Source organism: Choloepus didactylus, chromosome 17, assembly GCF_015220235.1.
Source record: "Choloepus didactylus isolate mChoDid1 chromosome 17, mChoDid1.pri, whole genome shotgun sequence".
Taxonomy (NCBI): domain Eukaryota; kingdom Metazoa; phylum Chordata; class Mammalia; order Pilosa; family Megalonychidae; genus Choloepus; species Choloepus didactylus.
Genome location: NC_051323.1, coordinates 26980720 through 27004162, shown reverse-complemented (window position 1 = coordinate 27004162; position 23443 = coordinate 26980720). Strand labels below are relative to the sequence as shown.

General features: G+C 40.2%; 1 non-coding gene and 1 pseudogene across 1 annotated transcript; one reads left to right on the top strand and one right to left on the bottom strand.

The window, feature by feature from the left end:
• The first annotated feature begins 17582 nt into the window (after nt 1–17582).
• Nucleotides 17583–19247, top strand: LOC119512610 (annotated as a pseudogene).
• Nucleotides 19248–22581: 3334 nt separating this feature from the next.
• On the bottom strand, nt 22582–22688 carry LOC119513016. Its single transcript, XR_005212524.1, has one exon. It is a non-coding gene; the product is annotated as a U6 spliceosomal RNA (small nuclear RNA).
• Between the last annotated feature and the right edge of the window lie 755 nt (nt 22689–23443).

Below are 23443 nucleotides of genomic sequence, written 5' to 3'. Positions count from 1 at the left end.
GTAAAAAATGGTTAAAAAAGAAGCAAGAATGGGAGAAAATAAAGAACAGGAGAGTAAAGAGAAAGATGTTGGGAAATTGAGAGGTAAGAGAGAAATGTAAAAATCAAAATAGAATTGAATCAAATGAAACGAGCAGACTTTGTTGGATTCTGCTTCAAACGAAAAACAATATTTTAAAGAAAATCAAGGAAATTTGAATATGGATTAGATATAGAGGTTATTAAGGAATTATTCATTTTTGTTAGGTGCAAAATGCCATTGCAGTTTAGAAAATGTACTTATTTTATAAAGAATAGGGATAAATGACAGAATGTCGGGCAGTTTTTGTTGTTGGTTTGTTTTATTTTTTTTTTTAGAATTTCAGTGAAAGAGGGGGATGAAGAAAGGAAAGACAAAAATAGAGATTAGAGATTAAGCAAATGTGGCAAAGATTCATAATTATTGAATCTGAGATAGTTATATGAGGGCTCACTATAATCACTTTTTTTTTTAATTTTTAAAAGATGATAGAGAGTATTGGGAAAGGGAAAGAAAACTTTAGAGAGGGCAGGAACCCAGGTGTCTAGAAATAACAAACTTATACTAGTAAGTACAAGCCATGGGCCCAGGACCTTGATGGCAATTTCTCCAAGTATGTAAGAATTTGACTTAAATTGGGTAAATTTTTACAGTGAGAATCTGTAACTGTATAACCAAAAATGTTATTATTTAAAGGACTTTAAAATAAAAGTTATCAAAAACCTGGTACTGTATGTCGTAAGAATACCATTTTCCTTGCCATAGAGATATCATAGCTACAACACTGAAAAGTATGGAGAAGTCAAATAAAAATTTTACAAGCTGAGGAAGCAGTACCTGTGATCAGTATTATGTATGAATCTACAATGTATGTGAAGCTTACTAGTTTAAGATTTCAAAATACACAGAGATAGAATTTTTCATTTGTGAGGGTCATTTCAAAAGTACAGATATCTAGATGTAAACAATACATTTATATTGTTACTATTGCTTTTCCTCCAAACAAAATGTGTAAAGAACTGTGATTGTTATTTTTTTTTTAAAAAGTACTGTATGAGATTTTTGTTCTTTCAAGAGCTTACAATCTAGTTTAGAAGCTCAAAAATACAGAGATGAAACATTTAAATAGCAACCTGAGGAAAAGTCTGGAAAGACTTTGTTTGCCAGAGGTAGTATTTGGTTCATCTTTATCTAATTTTCCTTTTGCTTATATGTACTTTTTAATCTTCTGTTATAATTACAAATTATATGTATAAGTCTTTTAAACCTAAAGTTAAAAATTACATAATATGCAATAAAAGATTTCCTTTTTACTGTTATTGAAATATTTAGGTGGTTGTTACTGATGTTCTCAGTTAGATCATATGCTCCTTAAAAACAGGTTTGAATATACACTACATGAGCCAGGAAACAAAACTCGTTCAACCCAGGCCTCACAGGATTTCCAGATACTCTGGGCAAGCATTAACTCACAATCCAAATTATAAAACAAATGAATAAAAAAGCCATCATAAGCAAGAGGAAGCAGAGACAACAAACAGCAGAAAAAGGACAGTTCAGAAAAGAACAGACCTCTTTCACTTATGAACACAGGGGCAAAACTTCTAAATAAAATATTAGCTAATTGAATTTAACTGCTTACTCCAGTGAGTTTGAGAAACTTTTGTGAGTCATTTCCCTGTCTTTAATTTTGAATACATCTGTGGTGGTTTGGAGGCTTTATGGACCTCTACCTAGCCATCTATCATGAAAACATAATAAATCAAGTAGAGTGTATTCCAGAATTTCAATTATGGCTTAACATCAGAAAACGTATCAATATAATTCATCTCAGAGAAGACTAAGGTAGACTTTTTGTTGCTCAAATGTAGCCCTCTCTCTCTAGCTAAGCCAACTTGGCAGGTGACCTCACTGCCTTCCCCTCTATGTGGGACCTGACTCCCAGGGGTGTAAATCTCCCTGGCAACGCAGGATATGACTCCCCGGGAGGAGCCTGGACCCAGCATCGTGTGGTTGAGAACATCTTCTTGACCAAAAGGAGGAAGCGAAATGAAACAAAATACAATTTGAGTGGCTGAGAGATTTCAAATGGAGTCGGGAGGTCACTCTGGAGGGCATTCTTATGCACTATGTAGATAGCCCTTTTTAGGTTTTAGTGTATTGGAATAGCTAGAACTGAGTGCCTGAAACAATCAAACTGTAACAATTGTGTAACTATGTAGTGTGATTGTGAAAACCTTGTGGATCACACTCCCTTCATCCAGTGTATGGATGGATGAGTAGAAAAATGGGAACAAAACCTAAATGAAAAATAGGGTGGGATGGGGGGAATGATTTGGGTGTTCTTTTTTACTTTTATTTCTTATTCTGATTCTGATTCTTTCTGGTGTAAGGAAAATGTTCAAAAATAGATTGGGGTGATGAATGCACAACTATATGATGGTACTGTGAGCAGCTGATTGTACACCATGGATGATTGTATGGTATGTGAATGTATCTCAATAAAACTGAAATAAAAAAATACTAAGGTAGAAAAAAGCATTTTAGAAATTTCACCACCTTTTTATGTTAAAAAAAAACTTTCAGAAAACTAGGACTAGAAGGAAATTTACTTAACTTTATAAAGGACCAAAAATATACAGCAAAAATTACTTAGTGGATTAATTTTAGACACATTCTGTTTAAGTTTAGGACCAAAACAAGATTGCGACTACTGTTTAACATGGCACTGAAAGTTTGGCTAACAGAATAAGATTTTTTTAAAAGGAAGAAGAAATGAAATAGAAGAATTGGAAGGCAGGAGACAAAACTGGGATTGTATGCAGTAATATGGTTAATCACATAAAAAATCCTACAGGAATAGCAATCTATTAGACTTAATAAGAGGGTTCAGCAAGGTGACAGACATGTTGTTCTTCCCTTCTTCCATAGTAATAGATCTTTTTAGCAAGGCATATGACCAACCAGAATAAGGGCTACATTTTCAATCTTCCTTGCAGCAAAGATTGCTGTGTTCCAGGCAATGGGTTAGAAGCATGTGGTGGTATGTACCTCAGAAAAACATGATCTTAAATCTAATCCATTCCTGTACGTGTAAACCCATTGTAAATATGACTTTTTGTTGAGGCTACTTCAGTTAAGGTGTGACCCTCGTCATCCCGGATGGGTCAGTCCTATTACTGGAGTCCTTTATGAAACAGAATGAATACAGAAAGAGAGGGAGAATGCCACTAAAGTAAGAAGCTGCAATCAATAAAACCCAGATGAGAAGAGAAAGAGCAGCAGACACTGTTACACGCCTTGCCATGTGGCAGAGGAGCCAAGGATCATCGGCAGCCAGTCTTCAGGAAGAAAGTATCGCCTTGATGATACCCTGATTTGAACATTTTCTCAGCCTCAAAACTGTAACTAATATTCCCATTGTTTAAGCCAACCCATTTTATGGTATTTGCTTTAAGCGGCTTAGGAAACTAAAGCAAAGCAGAAGTGCTGTATGGAGCTTCTGAAAAGTATCCTTAAAGGGTGAAAGTGTGTTTTCTTCCTCTTTCCTCCCATCTGAAACACAGATATAATGGCTGGAGCTTCAGCAGCCACTTTAGATCATGAGCTGAGCTTAGATAATACAAACCACACATGGCAAAGCAACAAGACAGAAGGAACCTGCTACACCAGCACCAGTCCTAATGTATTTACTTCCAATCCTCTTGAACTTCTTGAATAAATCTCTAACTTGTTTATGCCACTGTTATCTTTGATGGTTGTCTGAGTATTTGTCAGTTTATGAAAACCAAAGCATTCCTACATAATAGTGCTAACAAACTAGAAAATAAGATACTATTTACAAAATTAATAAAGTTTCCAAGAACTAACCTAAGAAAGAATGCACAAAACCTTTATGGAGAAAAATTTAAAACTCTACTAAAGGACTTCAAAGACCCAAATAAAGGTATATATATTATGTTCAGGGCTAGAATAACTTAACATTATAAAGATATCAGTGATCTATAAATTTATTCATAAACTCAATGGAATTCCATTCAAAATTATAGCAGGATTTGAGGAAGATAATAAACTCATTCTAAAATTCATATGGAAGTTTAAAATTCATTACAACCTGGACATTTTTTAAAAAGAAAATCAGAGATGGGAGATTTTCCCAGTCAGATATTAAGACATATTATAAATTATAGTAACAGATATATAGAACAGAAGAACAGACAAGAGAGCTCCGAAAGAAACCATTTACATATAAGAACTTGATATGCAGTAATAGTAGCACCACAAATCTCTGAGGAAAGGATTTTAAGTTAGTCACTATTGCTGTGATAATTATACTACAAAACAAACAACCCCCAAATATTAGTGGCTTTCAACAGTCATTTATTTTTCTCCCTCATGAGTCTGTTTGTCAACTGGGGTTCAGCTGATCTCATCCAGGCCAGTCAAGGTTTTGTTGAGCTCAGTCAAGTTCAGCTGGGCTTGGCTGCAGGTTGCAGGTCAGATTCAGGTCTTCACCACGTCTTGTTAGGGCAGTGACAGAAGCTCACGAGGTGAAACCAAGTCACTCAAACACATTTATAGCCTCTGCTTACACCACACATACTAACATTCTATTGGCCAAACAAATCGCATGGCAAAGTCCAACATCAATAGTGGGAGGGGCTGCAAAGTCACATGGCAAAGAGTTGGAGTGTATAATTCTATAGTAGGGAGGAAATGAAGGATTGGGAACAATAATCCCCAATCTGTATCAGAGGTTTTGTTTCATAATGTTGAGAAATAGTTCACCTTGGAGAAAAATAATGTTGCATCCATATGTCAAATCATCTGCAAAGGAGACCTTTAGGATGAATAAAAAATCTAAAATAGAATATCTTTGTAATCATAGGATAGGAAAAGGCTTCTTAAATAAGACCTTGAAAGCATAAACCATAAAACCAAAAGAATGATGGACCTGACTACATAAAAATTAAAGTTTTCTGTTCAACAAACAACATAGACAAGAGAAAGTTGATAGATTGGGAGATGCTTAAAAAGGCTAAAACCAACAAGAGATCAATAACTAGAATATACTAGAAATTCCTGAAAATCATTGAGAAAAAAATAGGAAACGCAACAAAAAAAAAATTTAGCAAAAAGAACAGGCAAACTTACTGGAGGAGAAACTTGAGTGACCAACAAGTAGATGAAGTGATACACAAATTTCATTTATAATCAGATAAATGTACATTAAACCACAAGACACCTCTTCACATCCATTAAATAGACAAGAATGTGAAAGTTGGATGACACCAAGTGTTGACTAGGTTGGGAGCAAGCAGGAACCCTCACGCTTTGCTGGTAGAAAGTAAGTCCTAGTACAACCATTTTGGAGAGTTATCCGGCAATAGTTAATGAAATAAATGTAGGATGTGTTTTTCCTGTGACCCAGCAGTTGTAATCCTGGGAACATATATCCCTGAGAGACTCTCACCCAAGTTTAAGAGAGGGCATGGTTGAAAATGTTGACCGCAGCAGCATGTGAGGTGGCAATACATCGGAGTCAACCTTAGTATCCATCACCATACATTGTATAATAAAATGTAGTGAATGCTATGGAATAAAATGCAGCTATTGGATATAATACACTCAATACACCTTTAGCAACATGGATAGACTTTTAAAATGTATTATAAGTAAAAAAAGGTACGTGCAGAACAAGATCACATAAGCCCCAGGACTTGGGATGTCTTTCATTATTGTTTTTCTCAGTGCTGAAGCAAATACTATACAATGGGTTGGCTTAGATGACGAGACTTTATGGGCTCATGGTTTTGAGGCTAGGAGAAGTCCAAATCAAGACGTCATCAAGATTTCTTTCTGAAGCTAGCATTCTGGGGCCGGCTGCCAGTGATCCTTGGTCCTGGGCTCCTCTGTCACAGGGCAATGCACATGGCAGCCTCTTCTGGCCTCTCCCTTCTCTTCTGGGTTCGGTTGACTTTCAGCTTCTTGCTTCCTGTGGCTTTCTCTCTCTGTGTCTGAATTTCATTCTGCTTATAAAGGACTCCAGTAATAGGATTAAGACTCATCCTAAGTAGGGGCAAACCTTAACTGAATAACCTCATCAAAATGTCCTCTTTCAATGGGTTCACAACCACAGGAATGGATTAAGTTTAAGAACATGTTTTTTTCTGGGGTACATGCAGCTCCAAACCACCACATTCGTTAGAGGGTCCATCTCTGTATTTTTCATGTTTTCATGTTTTGTCTTAGCTGGGGCACTTTGAGGGAAGGATAAAGAAGGTATTCTTACAACTCACTTCTGCCTCATATGAGGTGGTGGAAGTTTTTCATCCAGGCCAGCCCCCTGCAGCTGTGACTCCTTCTGCACCCTCCTCACCCCCTCCCACAGTTTCTACCACTATGACACCCCCCCGCCCCCTTCACCATGCTGCGCACTTCTCATTCCTTCCCAGGCTGGGTGGGAGATGAGTGTTGGCTACTGAGCAGTGGACTACAGTCAGAGATAGAGAAAACAATCTTATCAGTCTGCTCTTCACATCTGCTCACTTCCCCATTTTCAAATTAGAAACATCCAGCCAGTTACTGGATTTTGAAAAGCTTTACTTCAAGACTGACCTAAAAGTGCACTTGCTTATGTATTTTTGTATACCTCCGAGTGTACAGTCAGTGTAATAATAACATTAAGGGTGAAATAATGATGGTAATTGTCATAACAGCTTTGTGTCTCTAAGCAGTAGACACAAAGGCCTTTTAAAGTTGAATAAAAGGGATGAGAAGAAAAAAGATGGTTAGCTATAGAAATTTAGGTTAGATATAAAAAAAATAACTCCCTGAAATCAGGTTTGATAAACATGTGAATAAGTTACCAGACGTTTGGGGGGAGATGGGAAGCTGACTGAGAGGATTTGGGGGTTTTCTTACTTAAGGATGGGAATAGATGAGATGGCTCTCGAACTTTCTCCCAGTCTTGGCAATTTATGAACCTTCCCCTAGCAGGCATGTTGAAAACTCAATTGTTTCCCACAAAGGTACTCTCAGAATAGCCCCTGCTTGAATTATACTGCCTTAAAAGCCTATCTCAGCCCAAAGTTTTCCTTAATGGCTCGTAACCAGCATACTAAATTCTGACCCTTAGTAATGGCTAAGATTTCACAGCCCTCAAACTCTTTTACGCAGAAGCCTGCCTAAGCCGAGATAGGGAGCTCTGCGGGGCGACATATGATGAGGCTCAACTGCCTACACCCCTTTCCAGTGGACTGAGCAGCAGCTGCAGGTAATTCTCAGACTAATTTTCTGTCTCTGGACTCTTCAGAAGCCAGAATGTGATCCTGCAGAGATAACCATGCCCAGGAGTGCATGTATTATGGTTCCCATTTAGTATTTAGCAAATTCTTATTACCATCTCCCACTATTGGGACATTAATGTTAGCTTGCATTTATTTCATAACCTTAACCCTAAAAGATCTAAAGACTTAAACACCTGTAGCTTCTGTAAGTCCTAGGAGCTATATAATCGATCATTCTATATTTGCTCAGTTATTACTTACTGAGTTCTAGGGGGTTTAGGGAGTGTTCAAAAAAGTTGATTGAGGTCAGAGTATAGAAGAACATTAAATGACTAGTTAAGAGTTTCAGTTTATAGGATAAGGCCATAGGGAGACTCTGAACGTATTTGGGTACTAGAATAGCATAATGAAAGGATTGTTTTAAATTTAAGTGTGCAAATACTTATTGAGGAAAAAAGCAAACAGCTATTAAGTTCCTGTTCTAGTTTGCTAATGCTGCGGAATTCAAAACACCAGAGATGGATTGGCTTTTATAAAAAGGGGGTTTATTTGGCTACACAGTTACAGTCTTAAGGCCATAAAGTGTCCAACATAACACATCAGTAATCAGATACCTTCGCTGGAGGATGGCCAATGGCGTCTGGAAAACCTCTGTTAGCTGGGAAGGCACGTGGCTGGCATCTGCTCCAAAGTTCTGGTTTCAAAACGGCTTTCTCCCAGGACGTTTCTCTCTAGCAAGCTTGCTCCTCTTCAAAACGTCACTCACAGCTGCACTCCGTCCAGTGTCTTTGAGTCAGCACGTTTATATGGCTCCACCGATCAAGGCCCCCTCCGAATGGGTGGGGCCACGCCTCCACGGAAACATCCCATCAGTCATCATCCACAGTTGGGTGGGGCGCATCCCCACGTAAACAACCCAATCCAAACGTTCCAACTTAATCCCCACTATTATGTCTGCCCCACAAGATTGCACCAAAGAACATGGCTTCTTCTGGGGGAACACAACACATTCAAACCGGCACAGTTCCCAATACAAGAAAGCAAGGAAAGCAGGTAGTGAACACGGGGAAGAAAGAGAGAAGGTCCTCGTCTACAAGGAATTTATAGTCTTTAGGTTTTTGTTTTTAATATAGAGGGGTTGTACTTTCAGGTTTCAAAACGGACTTTAAGAACTCACGGTAGAGACAATCTTTTTGAGAAAAGACCTCCAGAAAAAGGGGATCAGAGACTTCATTTCCCCTAGCCATCTTGTGCTGCCACTGTTTGCCAGCCTCTTTTTGGGGGCAGATCCTGGAAAATCAGTGCAGGCCCCAAGCAAGAAGGGATGAGAAGGGACTCTAACATTCACACTGTGCAAACACTGCACCAGGTGCTTTCATGTATCTTAGCTCATTGAATCCCAACACAACCCTATGGAGCCAGGGTACTTTTATCCCCATTTGACAGACAGCTCAGAGAAACTCATGAGGCGCAGAGAGAGTACTTGATTTACCAAGTTTCCATAGCAAGCAACAGAGCTGGACTATCTGACTCCCACGTCTATGCTGCCCCTCAGGAACTCTTTCACCCAGAACTTCATGGATGGGACCACAATGTTAGTGCTTCTTCCACCCCACCAGCCTGCTCTCCCTAACTGCTTTCCTATATTTACACCCTGGGTACGCATGTCACTGCAAGTCAACAAATGTTTATTGACGGCATCCTGTGTACTCGGTACTAGGGCTTATGGTCTAACAGAATTTGTGTTAAATTTTTTTTATTTGTAAAAATGTACCACATTTTCTTTAATTGTTTGTGAACACACAGGAACATCAAATACTGTCAGAAACAATAAACATCACAGCACAAACCCATTCATCATCTATAGCTCGCTGTCTAGACCATAAGTGCTGTCAGGGCAGGGATTTTTGTCTTTTGTTTATCTAGAAGGACGCCTGGCACATGTTGGCTCTCAGTGAATATTTGATGAATGAAGTTGTTGAATAACCAGGCCATTTTTTTTTTTCTTTTAGGCCGATTCCAAAAGATAAAGTCTTCTCCAACCTCACTCTTCTGTATGCAGAGGCTTTGCCAGAACAGGTTATTCAAACTGGGGCTCTTCCCTGGAAAACACCTGACTTCTTCACTGCCCACGTAATTTAATCTTGTTGTTCTTAAGTAGTCCAACCGGAGTACATTTATCAGAAAGTGTTATTTCTGAGCCGAGGCCAGCAACAATGCAGGCATACACCAGAAAATGAATACACAGACATATGTGGATATACAGCAGGTCTAATCATGCATGGCTGGAGAAGCTTCCTGCTAGGAAAGTGTCTGCCTTGTAGCATGAACACAGGTGCAGATCATGCTTTCCAGCTTCCCAGGCAGTCACTCCAAATCAAATCTAAGATGCTAAAAGGAAAAAGTAGCTGACAAGTATCTCACAGTGTCCTCTTCGGGTTATGGCAATATCATTAAGGACAAATGGCTATGTTGTGATCTCTCCTTTCCTATATCCCAACCAGGTAAGCATGCTACATGAGATGTTTTCAGAAGGTTCACAGACAAACCTCTTTTTTTTAATATTATACACTTACCCACATTTTCTAATTTATATAATAAACATATATTTCATATGTTATTTATATATTATGTGTGTGTATATATAATCTATACACACACACATACACACCTGGCACCTAAGCCATGATTACTGCTTAGAGTAAAGCTAAATTAAAGAGCAAAGTTAGCTTGAAACAATGTTTTAAAAAGTGTTCTACAAATAATAGTATTGATGTGTATGGAGATGGCAAAGATCATGAAAGTGATTCACCACTCAGGGACCCTCTGGTTCTTAAGAAAGGGGAATAAGGGTGTGGGCAGCCCCATCCTAGGACCCCAAACAAGTGGTTGACCTGAGACACTGTTGTAAACCTCTCCCTATTCCAATAATAATCATTCTATTTTGGGCCTTTGTTCTCTGCCAGACTCCGGTAACAAGCTCTATGTACATTAGCTCATGTACACGTAAACTAGTGATATTTCCATTTGTTCAAAGATATCCTTCCTTCTCCTTCTTGTCTTCATCACCATCGTCATCATAAGGCATCAGTGCTGGGTCACCTGAAAGAAACCACCCCGACCACACCTACCCTGCACCTCTTGTTTTTACACTGAAGAGTAAAAACATAAGTGTATGTAAGAAATACCTATAATAGAATTGAAAATATAAGTAATTTGACTTATTTCTGGTATAACCCCCATAGTACACATACCTTGTCTACTTCAAGACTTTTTCTTCACTTTTGTGAAGGAGGCAGAAGCACTCTGTGAATGCTATGACACTGGTATATTTTGAAATCTAACCATTTGATCTTTAGTATTGAAAGCCATTGTAGGAAAATGTGAATTCTGATAAAGAGGCCTTTGTTTTAAGTTATAGTCTGTTGCAAAATAAAATGGCTGAGTTATAAATCTTCTTAAATAACTATTTTTATAATAGACACCCAGTAGAACTTTAACTCTGCCACTATTCCCATTCATAACACAAGAATAGAGAAAAATAAAATATGAACAACAGAGAGCCTTGCTTTAAAAAATGCTAGTAACAAAGTTGTAGCAAACTTCCCGCAAAGAGTTTCTATGATGATTCATAACTTGGGTAGAGCGAGGTTAGAAGAGTGCTGAGGGATAAGAGCTTAACTTTTTTAGTGTTTTTGGCTCCGCAGAAAGATTCTCTAAAATGACAATAATCCCAAATACAGAACATCTACAAATATTTATTATCTACTATGTGCCCTCAGGCCTTCACAGTAAAGCAAAAGAAGAAATCGAAGATTTCCCTCTAAAGACTAATTCACCTATAAATTAAAGACAGGTCTCTCATTTGTGAGTAAATTCAGAAAGAAAGTTAAAGGTTTTTTTTTTTTTAGTTTGAAAATGTTTTAAATAGATGATACAAGCTTGTGGAACAAAATTCAAAGATAAAAATGGGTAGATGGTAGAAAATAATTTTCTCTTCCACCCTAGCCTCCCAGTTCCCTGGAGGCAAACATTGTTACCAGTTTCGAGTGTGTGTGTGTGCAAGACAGTATGTGTGTAGATAGAGATAGACATATATATGAATATAAATACAAGTTAATATATGCATGTGTATTTATTTTTGTAATGTAAATAGTATCATTTTATATTGTTTCTGCGTATCCTGGAGATACTTCTCTATTAGTACAAAAAGGTGCTGCTACTCTACTGCAAAGCTATGAAATAGTACATTATAAAGATGTACCATAACTGTGGGCATTTATATTGTCTTTAACTTTTTGCTAGTACAAAATGGTGTAACAACCAATAATTTCACACCTGTGCAACTACATCTGTAGGATAAAGTCCCAGGGCATGTGCATTTCAAAATTTGATGGCTACTGTCAAATTTGTCTTTCACAAGAGGTTCTACCATCAAATGGGTATTTTATACTGTACTGTAACAACTGCTATTTGGGTAGTCCTTTAACTTTATTAGTGCACAGTATCCTCCACAGCAAAACCATAATAATACTGTTATTACAGACAACCCCTCCTTCATAGACAAAGGATTGGCAAGAGTGGCACATTGTATATTACTCTGCTTGCATTTTGTGGTCATTGAATTACCTGCATGGTAACTGATATGTAATTTACGATGTTTTTTAAAACAGGCCTATATATACATATGTGTATATATACAATCTTTGTTCTGAATATAACTAAAGGATAATATTTCTTGGACTCTGGAGTGTCTGGAGTTTAGAAAGTGAAACAATAGGAACTAAAATGAAAGATAATCATCAAGCTTCCTCTTTAGAGTTGACTGCAACACAACCAACCAAATTATGAGAAATAAATTACAGTTTTTAAAAATTCCATTTTAATTACTGCAAAAGGTAATGTGACTAGGTAAGAATTATTTGTTATCACCTATAATTACGTGGATAGTGTATATCTAAACGCATAAAGTCAGTATCCAAAAGCAATAATTAAAAGAAAGCATAAACAACTTTGCTTTTTTTGAAATGTTGCAATATTTTCCTTTTATATGCTCCCTCTCCCAAATAAAATCTAAGCCTAGAATTGCTGTTTTTTTTTAGTAGGTACAGAACGCCAGCTAAAAATATCCTTTTCTTGAATTCAGTAGGTTTGCATTTACCCAGCTCGGACAAATTCTTAGCTAATATTTCATGAACTCAAGAGAGACGAGTTTACTTGACATGTTTAGAAGGCATGTAAAATAAAGTCGTGTAGGTTTTAAGGCTTCAGAAAATTGGGGAATTCCCTATGACAGAGAGCGATAATTAAACCTGCAATTAATACTTGGATGAGAGATAATTTGGAATTATAAAGGGATGCACAAAATAGAATTCTTCCCTATCATTTGTGTATTATGATCTTCTATTCTTAGTAGGAATTTTCTCTCCCTCCTTCACGAAGGAGAGCGAAGGAGAGCTAGGGCGAGCGAGGTCTGCGGTCTGCGGAGTGTCTATAAATAGAAGGTGAAGCTTTCTAATACCGGGAGGGTGCATCACGGCGTGCCTCCCTCCAGCTGAACGCACCCAGGAGGCTCCGGGAGCCTCAACACGGCACTGGGACGCGGGTCCCGGCTTCCTGCTCGTGACTCGAGCTCAGCCCGGGCCCGCCCCACTCCCTCCCCGGAGCTGAAGGACGGCGGGCTGCTGCGGGGGACTGGGCCTCGGGGGAGGCGCTCGGCGGCCCCTCGCTGCCGGGGTCAACCCTGCGCAAAAGCCAGAGCCTCAGGTTGCATTAGACCCGCTCCCGGGCGCAGGGTCTCCAGCGCAGAGGCGAGGCAGAGAACCCAGGCTCCCCGGCTCGGGTGGCAGCCGAGCGCCGCCGCATTCATCCTCCTGGCTGCTTCCCCGACCCCACCCCACCCCTCCTCCCTCCTGGAGCGGGAAGAACAATAACCCGACCGCGCCGGAGAAGCCGAGACACCCGGGTGCACAGACAATGCGAGAGGAGTTGCGAGGGGGCGGCCCCCGCGCGGGGCGCGTTCCCGCCTGTCTGCACGTCGGGCTTGGGCGGGAGGGCGCGGCCTGGGCCTGCAGGATTGCGGCCGCTGGCGGGCCACGGGGACACCGAGGGATGCCACGTGGAAGATGATTTAAATCTATTAAAATCTAAAAGTGTCTGATCAGGCGGGAGAGAATTTCCTCTAGTCTAGATAAAACATCAGTTGGTTTAAAATACGCACAGCCAGCCAGTGTATTTGGGTCCTTTCCTAATTCAGATTTGAATTCCTGAGTCACTTTTGGAATTTCCATAGGACTCTCTTTTTGTAAACAGATTGCTCTGGGATTTCCCTACGCTGTCTCCTGTCCTACTCTGCCTGTTCTTCTGGCTTGACTCTGCCTGGGTCTCTCTCTCTCTCTTTCTCTCTCTCTCTCCTGGGTCTCTCTCTCTCTCTCTCTCTCTCTCTCTCTGCCTCACACACACACACACACACACACACACTCACACACACAACAATTTTGTTCCCTTTGCACGTTGTTGTTGTTGATTTCCCCCGATTATGGAGTTCTTTTTTATGGGCTGGTTTTTATTTCCATCTCTTATCATTTGTTCCCTCCAATTCGTTTTTTCCTTTGTTTTTCTTTCACAGGTAACCATATCTGCATGATTTTTCTTCCCACTGCCCTAGGGTCTGTCCCCTTACGGAATCACAGGTCCTGGAAAAAAAAAAACCAAGGTGATTTCCTGGCATTTAGCTCAGGGAAATGTGTTGTAGGCTAAAGAAATCACACACCTCTGTTTTGGGTGCTTGTCTGCTTAATTACACTAAAAAGCATGCAGGAAATGCAGAAGAAAGTAATTTCACATTAGGTCTCTAAATGGGGATTTCCTTACCTCCACTGATTTTAAAGCAAAATTTTGGTCAAACAACATTTGAAAGTCACAGCCCTGGGACCCATGAAGTGCTCTCCTTGGTCAGCATGTGCACTAGTCCCCAGTGGTGGAATGTTCAACCTACTTTGTGCTTCCCTGAGTCTTGGTCTTGAGTAAAAAGTACAACTCTTTGTCAGCCATGCTAATCAGAAATAGCTCCTAGACTTGGGACTTGAAAAAAAGACCAGACAAAAGAAGGATTAAAAATTTAACAAAAAGTGTACATTTTGTGAGTAAAATATTTGGAGGCTAGAATAGAGGTGTGTGGCTGGGAGTGAGGTAGGAGCGGACATGGGTTTCATGAGGCTGTTTACTTTGCCAGGAATGACCCTCCAGTTGGGTGGTGCCTGGACATAGTGCAAATCACATTTCTCTGCAGGTAAAATCAGATTGAAATGAACATGATGCAGCCAGGACAGAGGGAAAAAAAGCATATCCAAAGGAGAGGTGACAGGAGGGTAACAGGCAGGTTTATCTTTGTCAACACCAGCTGGGGATGAGGGGGCCTCTTCTCCATCTTGCCACCACTTCCGCCTGCCTTTCTGAGTTACCAAACCCTGCCTTCCTCCAGCCAGGGTCTAGATTGAAGGGGGATCAGGAGTAAGATACAGGTCATGAGCAATCCTACTTGCATAAGCTACCCTCAAGACCTTCAAATAAAATTATAAAGAGGTAAGGGCCTTTGGGTCAGGTCCCCAGCCACCACAATGAAGATCTTAACTGTAAAATAACCACCATTTGTTGAAATTTACTTAATGCTAGGCATTCTGCTATGAACTTTAACATATGATCTTATTGAATTCTCCCAGCAAGAGTTTGAGGTGGACATTATTACCTTCATTTTACATGTGAGGAAACCAAAGCACAGAGTAATACCTAAGGGCTTATTTGCCCAAGACAGTGAATGGTAAAACAAGACTCAAACCCTAATCTGGCTCCAAAGCCTAAACTCTAAACTCCTCTCAACGAAGAGAGGAGATAAAGGCTGTCCCCAGACATGAGGACAATGCCCTGGGAATTCATCCTGAGGCGGGGGAGAGTAGAAGGGCCTTGCTTCTCACTTAGGGGCCCAGGCCTGTGCTTATGGGGCTCTACACACGTGTGCCCAGAAGGTACCCTGACAATCGCCTTTGCCCCTTTGGAACTTGATTCAGGCTGTCTCCTAAGGAGACCTCATCAACCTGAAAGAGTGAGGCTTTCTTGAGAGGACAAAAGCACTCCTCCTAAGCCGTGCCATCAAGGTTGGGGAACAAAGCCTCCTTCCACATGCTGCCACAGAAGAGTTACCTGTTTCCAGCAGCGAGAGGGCAGAACCATTCTCAGGAACAGTCACAGCGGTCTCAGTGCAAGACATAGCAGCTGTGCCGTGGTGGCAAGAGATCAAGCTCTGGAGCAGTAGGGCTGCAGTGGGAGGGGGCCCTGGTCAGAAGCAGTTTGGCCACAGCACCAGAGATGAACCCTGAGCCAATGCCAGGTCAAAGGGCATCGAGGGGGTCCCAGATATTACCAGGGATCATGCAGGCAGCCGCAGGTTGAAGGTGTTTACTTAGGAGTAAAACTGCAATGTTTAAGAAAGAGGATGCTGGAGCTAGACACCCTGGGCTCAAATCCTGCCTTCACACCTTCCCAACTCTATGTCCAATGAGGCTCTCTGTGCCTCAGTTTTCTTGGCTGCAAAATAGGAATGATAATACTATCATATCATGAGGGTTTAATGAGGGAATATATACAAAGAACTTAGGACAGTCCCTGGGCCATCTAAATCCTCTCTCTGAGTCAGCTATTATTATTTAATCACGCAACTTGACACAGGGTGAGCCCCCTGGGCCTGGTAGCGGAGAAGGGGAACAAGAGAATCCCCCTTCTGGTATACAGTCTCACAAAAAGAAAAAAAAAAAAAAAAATGGAAACCAGACAACAGAATGACTCATGGAACTGGAAGTCCAGCAAGAGTCTGAGTAGAAGCTTAAACCTAACGAAGACCTTTGTTCCTCCCTATCCCACTCTGCCCTTACCCGCTGCCTTTCCGGGGGCCAAAGAATCTGGGAAATGAGGGTTCCCTAGAAGGAGCAGCAGCATAAGGACTGAGCCAACATTACAGTAGGTATCGAAAGAAGACTGCACTTGAGTCAGTATTTTAACTTCTCTGAGTCTAAATTTCCATATCTGTAATGTGAATTAGAGTGGATTGTTGTTTGTTTTGTTTTTCATTTCCTTACATATTTTTATTTATTTTTTATTTCTGTATGCAGAAAGTATAGAGTCCCCTTATACCACTGCCACACATAGTTTTCCTTACCAATATTGTGGTACCTTTATTGTAGTTGATGAACCAGAATTACTATAATTATATTATGTGTAGTCACTAGTTTGCATTAAGGTTCACTCTTTGCATTATACAATTCTATGTGTTTTTTTTTATTTTTTAATTAAAATTTTATTTTATGTCTGGTGACATATACAATCCAAAATTTCCCATTTTAACCACTTTTGAGTATACAATCAATGGTGTTAATTACAATCACAATATTGTGCTACCATCACCACCATCCATTACCAAAACTTCCCATTCCCCACCCCAATCCCTGCCCTTGTAAACTGTATTCTAGCATCTGACATTATGAATTTGCATATTCTAATTATTTCTTATCACTGAGATTATACAGTATTTGCCCTTTTGTGTTTGGCTTATTTCACTCAATATGTGTCTTCGAGGTTCAATCATGTTGTCCCATATATCAGAACTTCATTCCTTTTTACTGCTAAATAATATTCCATTGTAATTATATACCGCATTTTATGTATCCATTCATCTGTTGATGCATTTGGGATTGCTTCTACCTTTTCGCAATTATGAATAATGTTGAGAAGAACATCTGTGTGCAAATAACTGTTCAAGTCCCTGCTTTCAATTCTTCTGGATTTATATCTGGAAGTGGGATTGCTGGTTCATAAGCTAATTATATTTCCCTTTTTGCCTAAGCCGTTCAAGTTTGTTTCCTGTCACTTGCAACTCCCAAGGCGCTGACTGATACAGACTAATTTATTTCTAATATCCCTTTAACTCAAAATTTCTATGCTTTTATACAAAAATAAATGAATGGCGTGAGGGACACCGAGGCCCGCCAAGGCGGGGGCGGCGGGTGCAAAGCAGACCCCGCCCACTCGTGGCCGCTGGTGAGGCGCCGGGGGCACTCTCCTTGCGCGCAGGCGCAGACTGGGCAGGGCCGTGGGCAGGCCTTGGGCCGGCGGCGACCCCTCCTTCCCGCTGGCGACGTTCCTTCGATGCTGCTTGGGGCTCGTCAGACCCGAGCGGAAGGTGGGGTCCATCAATGGGCTGGGGTAGGAGACTGGGCCCGGTCGTCTGCGCTGTTGGATGCGCCGTGGCGGCGGCCATGGACGCCTTAGAGGAAGAGAACTTGGCGCTGTCCATCTCTTCCGCCTCTGATGCAGAATTTGATGCTGTGGTGGGATATTTAGAGGACCTTATCACGGATGATGAGTTCCAGTTATTATAGAGAAATTTCATGTACAAGTACTGTCAGGAATTTGAAGACGCGGAAGAAAGTAAACTCACCTACCGTCCCATTTTGAACGAATATATTTCTTTGGTAGAAAAGTATGTGGGTGAACAGCTGCTGGAGAGGATTCCTGGATTTAATTTAACATGCCGGTTTTCACCACAGCATTACAGCAACCTAAAGAGAAAGTGGTTGGTGACATATTTGACATGCTGTTCACGTTTACAAATTTTCTGGCTTTCAAAGAAATTTTTCTGGACTATAGAACAGAAAAAGAAGGCCAGGGACTGGACTGAAGCAGTGGTTTGGTGATGACTTCGTTGTGCAAATCGTCTTCCACGCCGGCTTCCCAGAACAATCTGGGGCACTAATTCCCACCTCCAGGCAGTGGGCTGGGTGAGGCTTCGGCTAATGCCAACAGGAGAATACATCCTGCAAAGACTGACTGTCCTGCGGCTCTTCATTAATGTTAAGTATGGATGGGTCAAAAGTAAATCCCCTAACTCTCGCAGGACCTGTTTCCCCTGAACCACCTTCTCATGTTCAGTAACCCTAGTACTCTTCCTAAAGTAGACACCTCTCTCAGGTGCTTTTGAGAGAAATCCTTCCCGCAGCATAGATGTTTTGTCAACAGTGTGAAGTAACCCACCATCACCAACCCTCCCTGCTCCCAGTATCACAGCAGGCTGTGCACTTTCAGCTCTTTCACTTGGGTCAGAGTTTAAGTCCTTCTGTGTCGGGATGGTCCACCTGGGTGGGTTTTTTATTTGGGAGTGTTTTGTCTAGGGTGTCACTGCCCCTGTCTTGAGATTTCTGGAGCTTTCAGTCTTGGTCATGGCAATCAACTGAAAGAGATGACCTTTACCTGAAAGCCACATGTGAAACTCAGCTTGTGTTTCCAGTTCTGCTGGTCCTGATGTAGTCACACTGTCTCCAGAAGCCTCTATTAAGCACTATTTTTGAAAAATATTTTTATAGCTGAATACTCAGGCTAACCTTGTGGATCTAATCTTGGAATTTCCATGATTACTCACTTAAAGATTAAAGTATTACTATTATATGCCATGTGCTTTTTAGATGTTAGTGTTATGAAGGCGAAAATGCTTTCTGCATTGGTTTTCCTAACTCACTGAGCACCAATGATTGTGAGCTGTGTGCTTAACGTAGACTAAGAAGTATCCTTTACTTATAGCATGATAAGTGTGTTTGTGCAGGTTTGCTTAAAATCCTTTCTGTGTAAATAAATTCGTTAGGTTTTCTGTTGGGTTGGATGTGAGTTTAGTGAAAAACACGACTCTGTAGGCTCTGCAATGCCTTCTTCACGTCAAATCCCTCCTACCAAGATGGTGTTTGACTGCTCTAGCTCCGCAGGAGTAGGAGGTAACAAACAGCTTTCTTTCATGGTCATCTGTCTGGCTTTGATTTAGTAAAATGTTTGATATACCATTACTGACCAGAAAACCTGTATGTCATGTCCCTAGAAAAAAGGAAAAAAACATAGTTTAATTTCCAAGTTGTACCTTTGAAAAAATTTTTAAGTAAAAATAAAAATCTGTACTGATTTTCAAAAAAAAAAATGGTGTTCAAATAGAGCTGTATCTATGAACCATGGAAATCTGTGTGGAATAATCAAAGATTTTAAAAAAAGAGAACTCTCATTAAACTCACTTAAAAGTATAGAATAGGTGCAAGACTTTCTACAGCCTTGTATTGTATCTAAATGAAAGAAATAAATACAATAAGAGCTGGTGCTTTGGTGAACCATGAAGATATCAGCCATTAAATTATAAAACTCTATTTTAAAACTGTTGACGTCGTAACCTGGTTTTGAAATTCAATCCATTTTTCTGTGCCCAGTTTAATATGAGAGGGAGATTAGAAAGTTTGGCTTGATGAAGACCAATAATTTAGAAAGGCAGGGTCACAGTATGGATATTTTTGTTCTGAATTCTCTAGTTTGACTGTCTACACTTCTCATGAGTGACATCTTTTCTTTCCTTTGGTTTAAATGGATAATGTAAACAAACAGCTGTGTCTCCCACTTCTGACTTCTACTCTAATCTATCCATCTTTCTCTGTATTTTAAAAAATAACTTGTTTTAGCTTTCAATAAATAAAATATTTTTTATTTAGGCTTCTTGAGCACTTACAGATTTTAGTATATAAAATATTGCATTTTTTGCCCATGGTAAAATAACTCAGGAATATCTGGTAACAATAAATCTATTTCTAATAGCCTCTTCTCAGTATTAAATTTGAAATTTATGCACATGTATCTATATTTATATCTATAATTATGTTTCAGTCTTCTCCTTCTACTATAGTTAATTCTTGATAATTAATGGTAGTGGAGGATGGTGCTTTCAGAGATAGTGTTAATTGAAATCCACAGAAACTTATGAGAGCTCATTTTTTTTGCTATTATTGTCATTTTAATCTCCTCCCAGGCAAAATAAATCTTTTTTTTAAACCAAAGTTTAATGCATGGTAGTAAAATTAGCTATTTTGAGATTCACAGACTCTCTTAGCCTACTGTTTTTTAGTTGATGACCTCACAAGATGTAAAATCATAGGTTAGTGAAAGGTGAGATGAGGGGTGGAGGCTGGAGCTTGTATACACCGCAACTGGGATATTAATGCATTTGAATAACAAAAACTTGGTGAGGTGAGTTAGAACCCAGAATGTCAGTGGTACCTGCTGACTCGCCTCTGACTCACTGGATCATCACATGGAGTAAAGCAGGAACCCAGTTGTCAACATCACCCCTAGCTAAAAGTCAGTGCTCATGTATCTGGAGCTACCCTCCCATTATTCCCACTTGATAACCCTTGTTTAGTTCCTCCTGTCAGGGAACTGGTAGCCAGGGACAGGCTGAACCAAGTGATGTGGCTTGCACTCTGACCTATGTATACACAATACGGCCACCTGGTCCACTTCTTTGCCCCCTTGCCCGTCTCCACTTTAGACTCCTACCCAGGTACTTCATTGGCCTGCCCTCATGTCTATCACATATTGGCCACAGAATGTCCTGCCTCAGTTTTGACTATTTCTTTCCTTGTGTCTTAGTACCAACTCATTACAATCCGAGGGCCATGGGAAGATTTGTTTCCTGGGAGATAAGGTGTAGGTGGAGTCTGTGAGGTGAGCTCTCTGGACTCTTGGTTGATTTTGGTTTTTAACCTTCTTTCGCCCTGGTTATTGTGTGTGGCCACCGATGCCCATCATGCATGCCTGCTCTTAGTATAGTTCCTGCTTTTGCTTGGAACAATTTGACTGACTCTCAGTTTTCTTTATCCACCCTCTCCTACTTACACAGCTAGAGAGAAATATCCAGCTCTACCTCACTGTAATACACTCAATGGAAGAAGTGAACGCCTGTATACATCCACAGAGAATTACATATCCAAACTTTATAGATAGATACATATTCAAGAGAGGAAACAAAACACTCATATCAACAGTGGCAAGCTTGCATTTTGTTCAAGTTGATAGTCAACAGAGTAGTTTAGTGGTACTCATGTAGTGGACTACAAATGCTGCACCAGTGGGCCAGCATGTTTTTTTTTTACTTTTTTATCTTTATTAGAGAAGTTGTGGGTTTACAGAACAATCATGCATAATACACAGGATTCCCATGTACCACCCTGTTATTAACTGTGATGGTTAGGTTCATGTGTCAACTTGGCCAGGTGACCCAGCTATCTGGTCAAGCAAACACTGGCCTAACAATTGCTGTGAGGACGTTTGAGGCTGGTTGATCAACCAACAGGCTGGTTTAATGGATCATCAGTCAATTGACTGCAGCTGTGACTGAAGACTCATCAAAGGGCGTACCTTCCACAATGAGAGAATGCAGTTGGCTGGATTTGATCCAATTAATCAGTTGAAGACTTATAAGCAAGACAGATGGAGGACCTTCACTTCTTCGGCTGCCCAGTGAAGCATTTCCTGAGGAGTTCGTCGAAGTTGCTGGTTGGTTTCCTGAGGAGTTCATCAAACACGTTCGTCGAAGATCCCAGTTCATTTCCTGAGAAGTTCGTCGAAGTTGCTGGTTCGTTTCCTGAGGAGTTCATCAGACATCTTCCTTGGAGTTGACAGTTTGTTGACAGCTCTACGAAATTTGGATTCGTGCATACCCACAGTTGCGTGAGTCAGTTTTACAATTTGATAATCAGAGACACCTCTCATTGATTCTGTTTCCCTAGAGAACCCTAACTAATACATTAACACCTTGTATTCATGTAGAAGATTGTATTTTTACTTCAATTGAACATACAAATCTTATAACAGTGTTATCAGGTGGTATGGCAACTTGGTGTACAGCTGTGTACAACTTGCTGCAAATATGTTAATACTAAAGAAGTTACACATAATACTGTAGTATGGTTAGATGTATGTAGATATATGGTTAGATGAATGTAGATATATGGCTAGGAAAGTAAACTGAAGATACCATTATAGGAACAGTAGGTAATTTTATAGCTACTGAGAGGCATTGCTTTGGAATCACTGCTCACTTCTTCAGTCTTATTTTGAATTTTTTAATCTTTTCAAATACATAACCAAATTTTCATGAATTTGAATGGCCCAAGAAACACAAAAAAAGGCACTGATATTAGAACTGTGATCAATCTTACGGAATGGACTAAGAACACAGAAAGCCAAGAGAAATAGCTGTGGCAGATATTAGCCAGGCATCACTGCTGATCTGTTTTCAATGACAACAGTCCTGGAGGTGAAGTCCCAGACCTAGCAGGGAAGATTTCCTAACCTATGATGAGAGTGAGGACTGTGAGAAGTTATTTATTCACCCTTTCTTTCTTTTATTTCTTTCTTTTATTCTATCAGTAAAGGTTTCATGAATTTGCACATCATTCTTGTGTAGGGGCCATGCCAATCTGCTCTATATTGTTCCCATTTTAGTATATATGCTGCTTAAGTGAGCACTCAATAAGTGTTTAATGAGCATCTATGACATGCCATGTATTGTGTCCTGGGAAATGGAGCTACAACGATAGGAGAGACACTGTTTCTGCGCTCACTGAGTTTTTATTCTAGTTGGGGAGACAGACAAAAACCAAGTAAACAGACAAACAAACAAAACAGTGACAAATTGTTATGTGTTATGCAGACAGCCACCAAGGGGCCGAAATTGAGAACGGTGTGGCCAGGAGAGGAGAATCACTTCAGAGAGGATGATCTGGGAAGGTCTGTCTGAGGGTAAGACAACCTCCTAATTTTCATTAGTTCTTAGCAGCCAGCAATATAGTGTCTGGAGTTACATGGAGACTTCAGTGAGGGGGTCTCTGTACATTGCCCTATATATTTTCTAAATGATTGAAGAGTGGTATGGAAGGAATCACCACAGAATCACCACAGAAGCATAGGATAACTCAGTGAAGAGAGCTCAATGAAAGTCTCTCCAAGCTGAAAGAAGGAAAGTCTATTACTTTAAGAGAACCAGGACTGAGGGATGTCAAGGAGGTAAGAGGAGAGGATTTCAAGGGTTGACACCAAAGTAGAATATATTGTCATGAATACAGGGGGACCAAAAAAATCAGCAAAAATTTATTGAGTGTGTACTACGTGCCAGGCACTGTGGAGATACAATGGAGAGCAAACAGCAATGGTGAAAAATGAATTGACATTTAAAATTCAGGTTAAAAATTTTACATCAGTCACTGTGGGTGTGGCTAATGTGA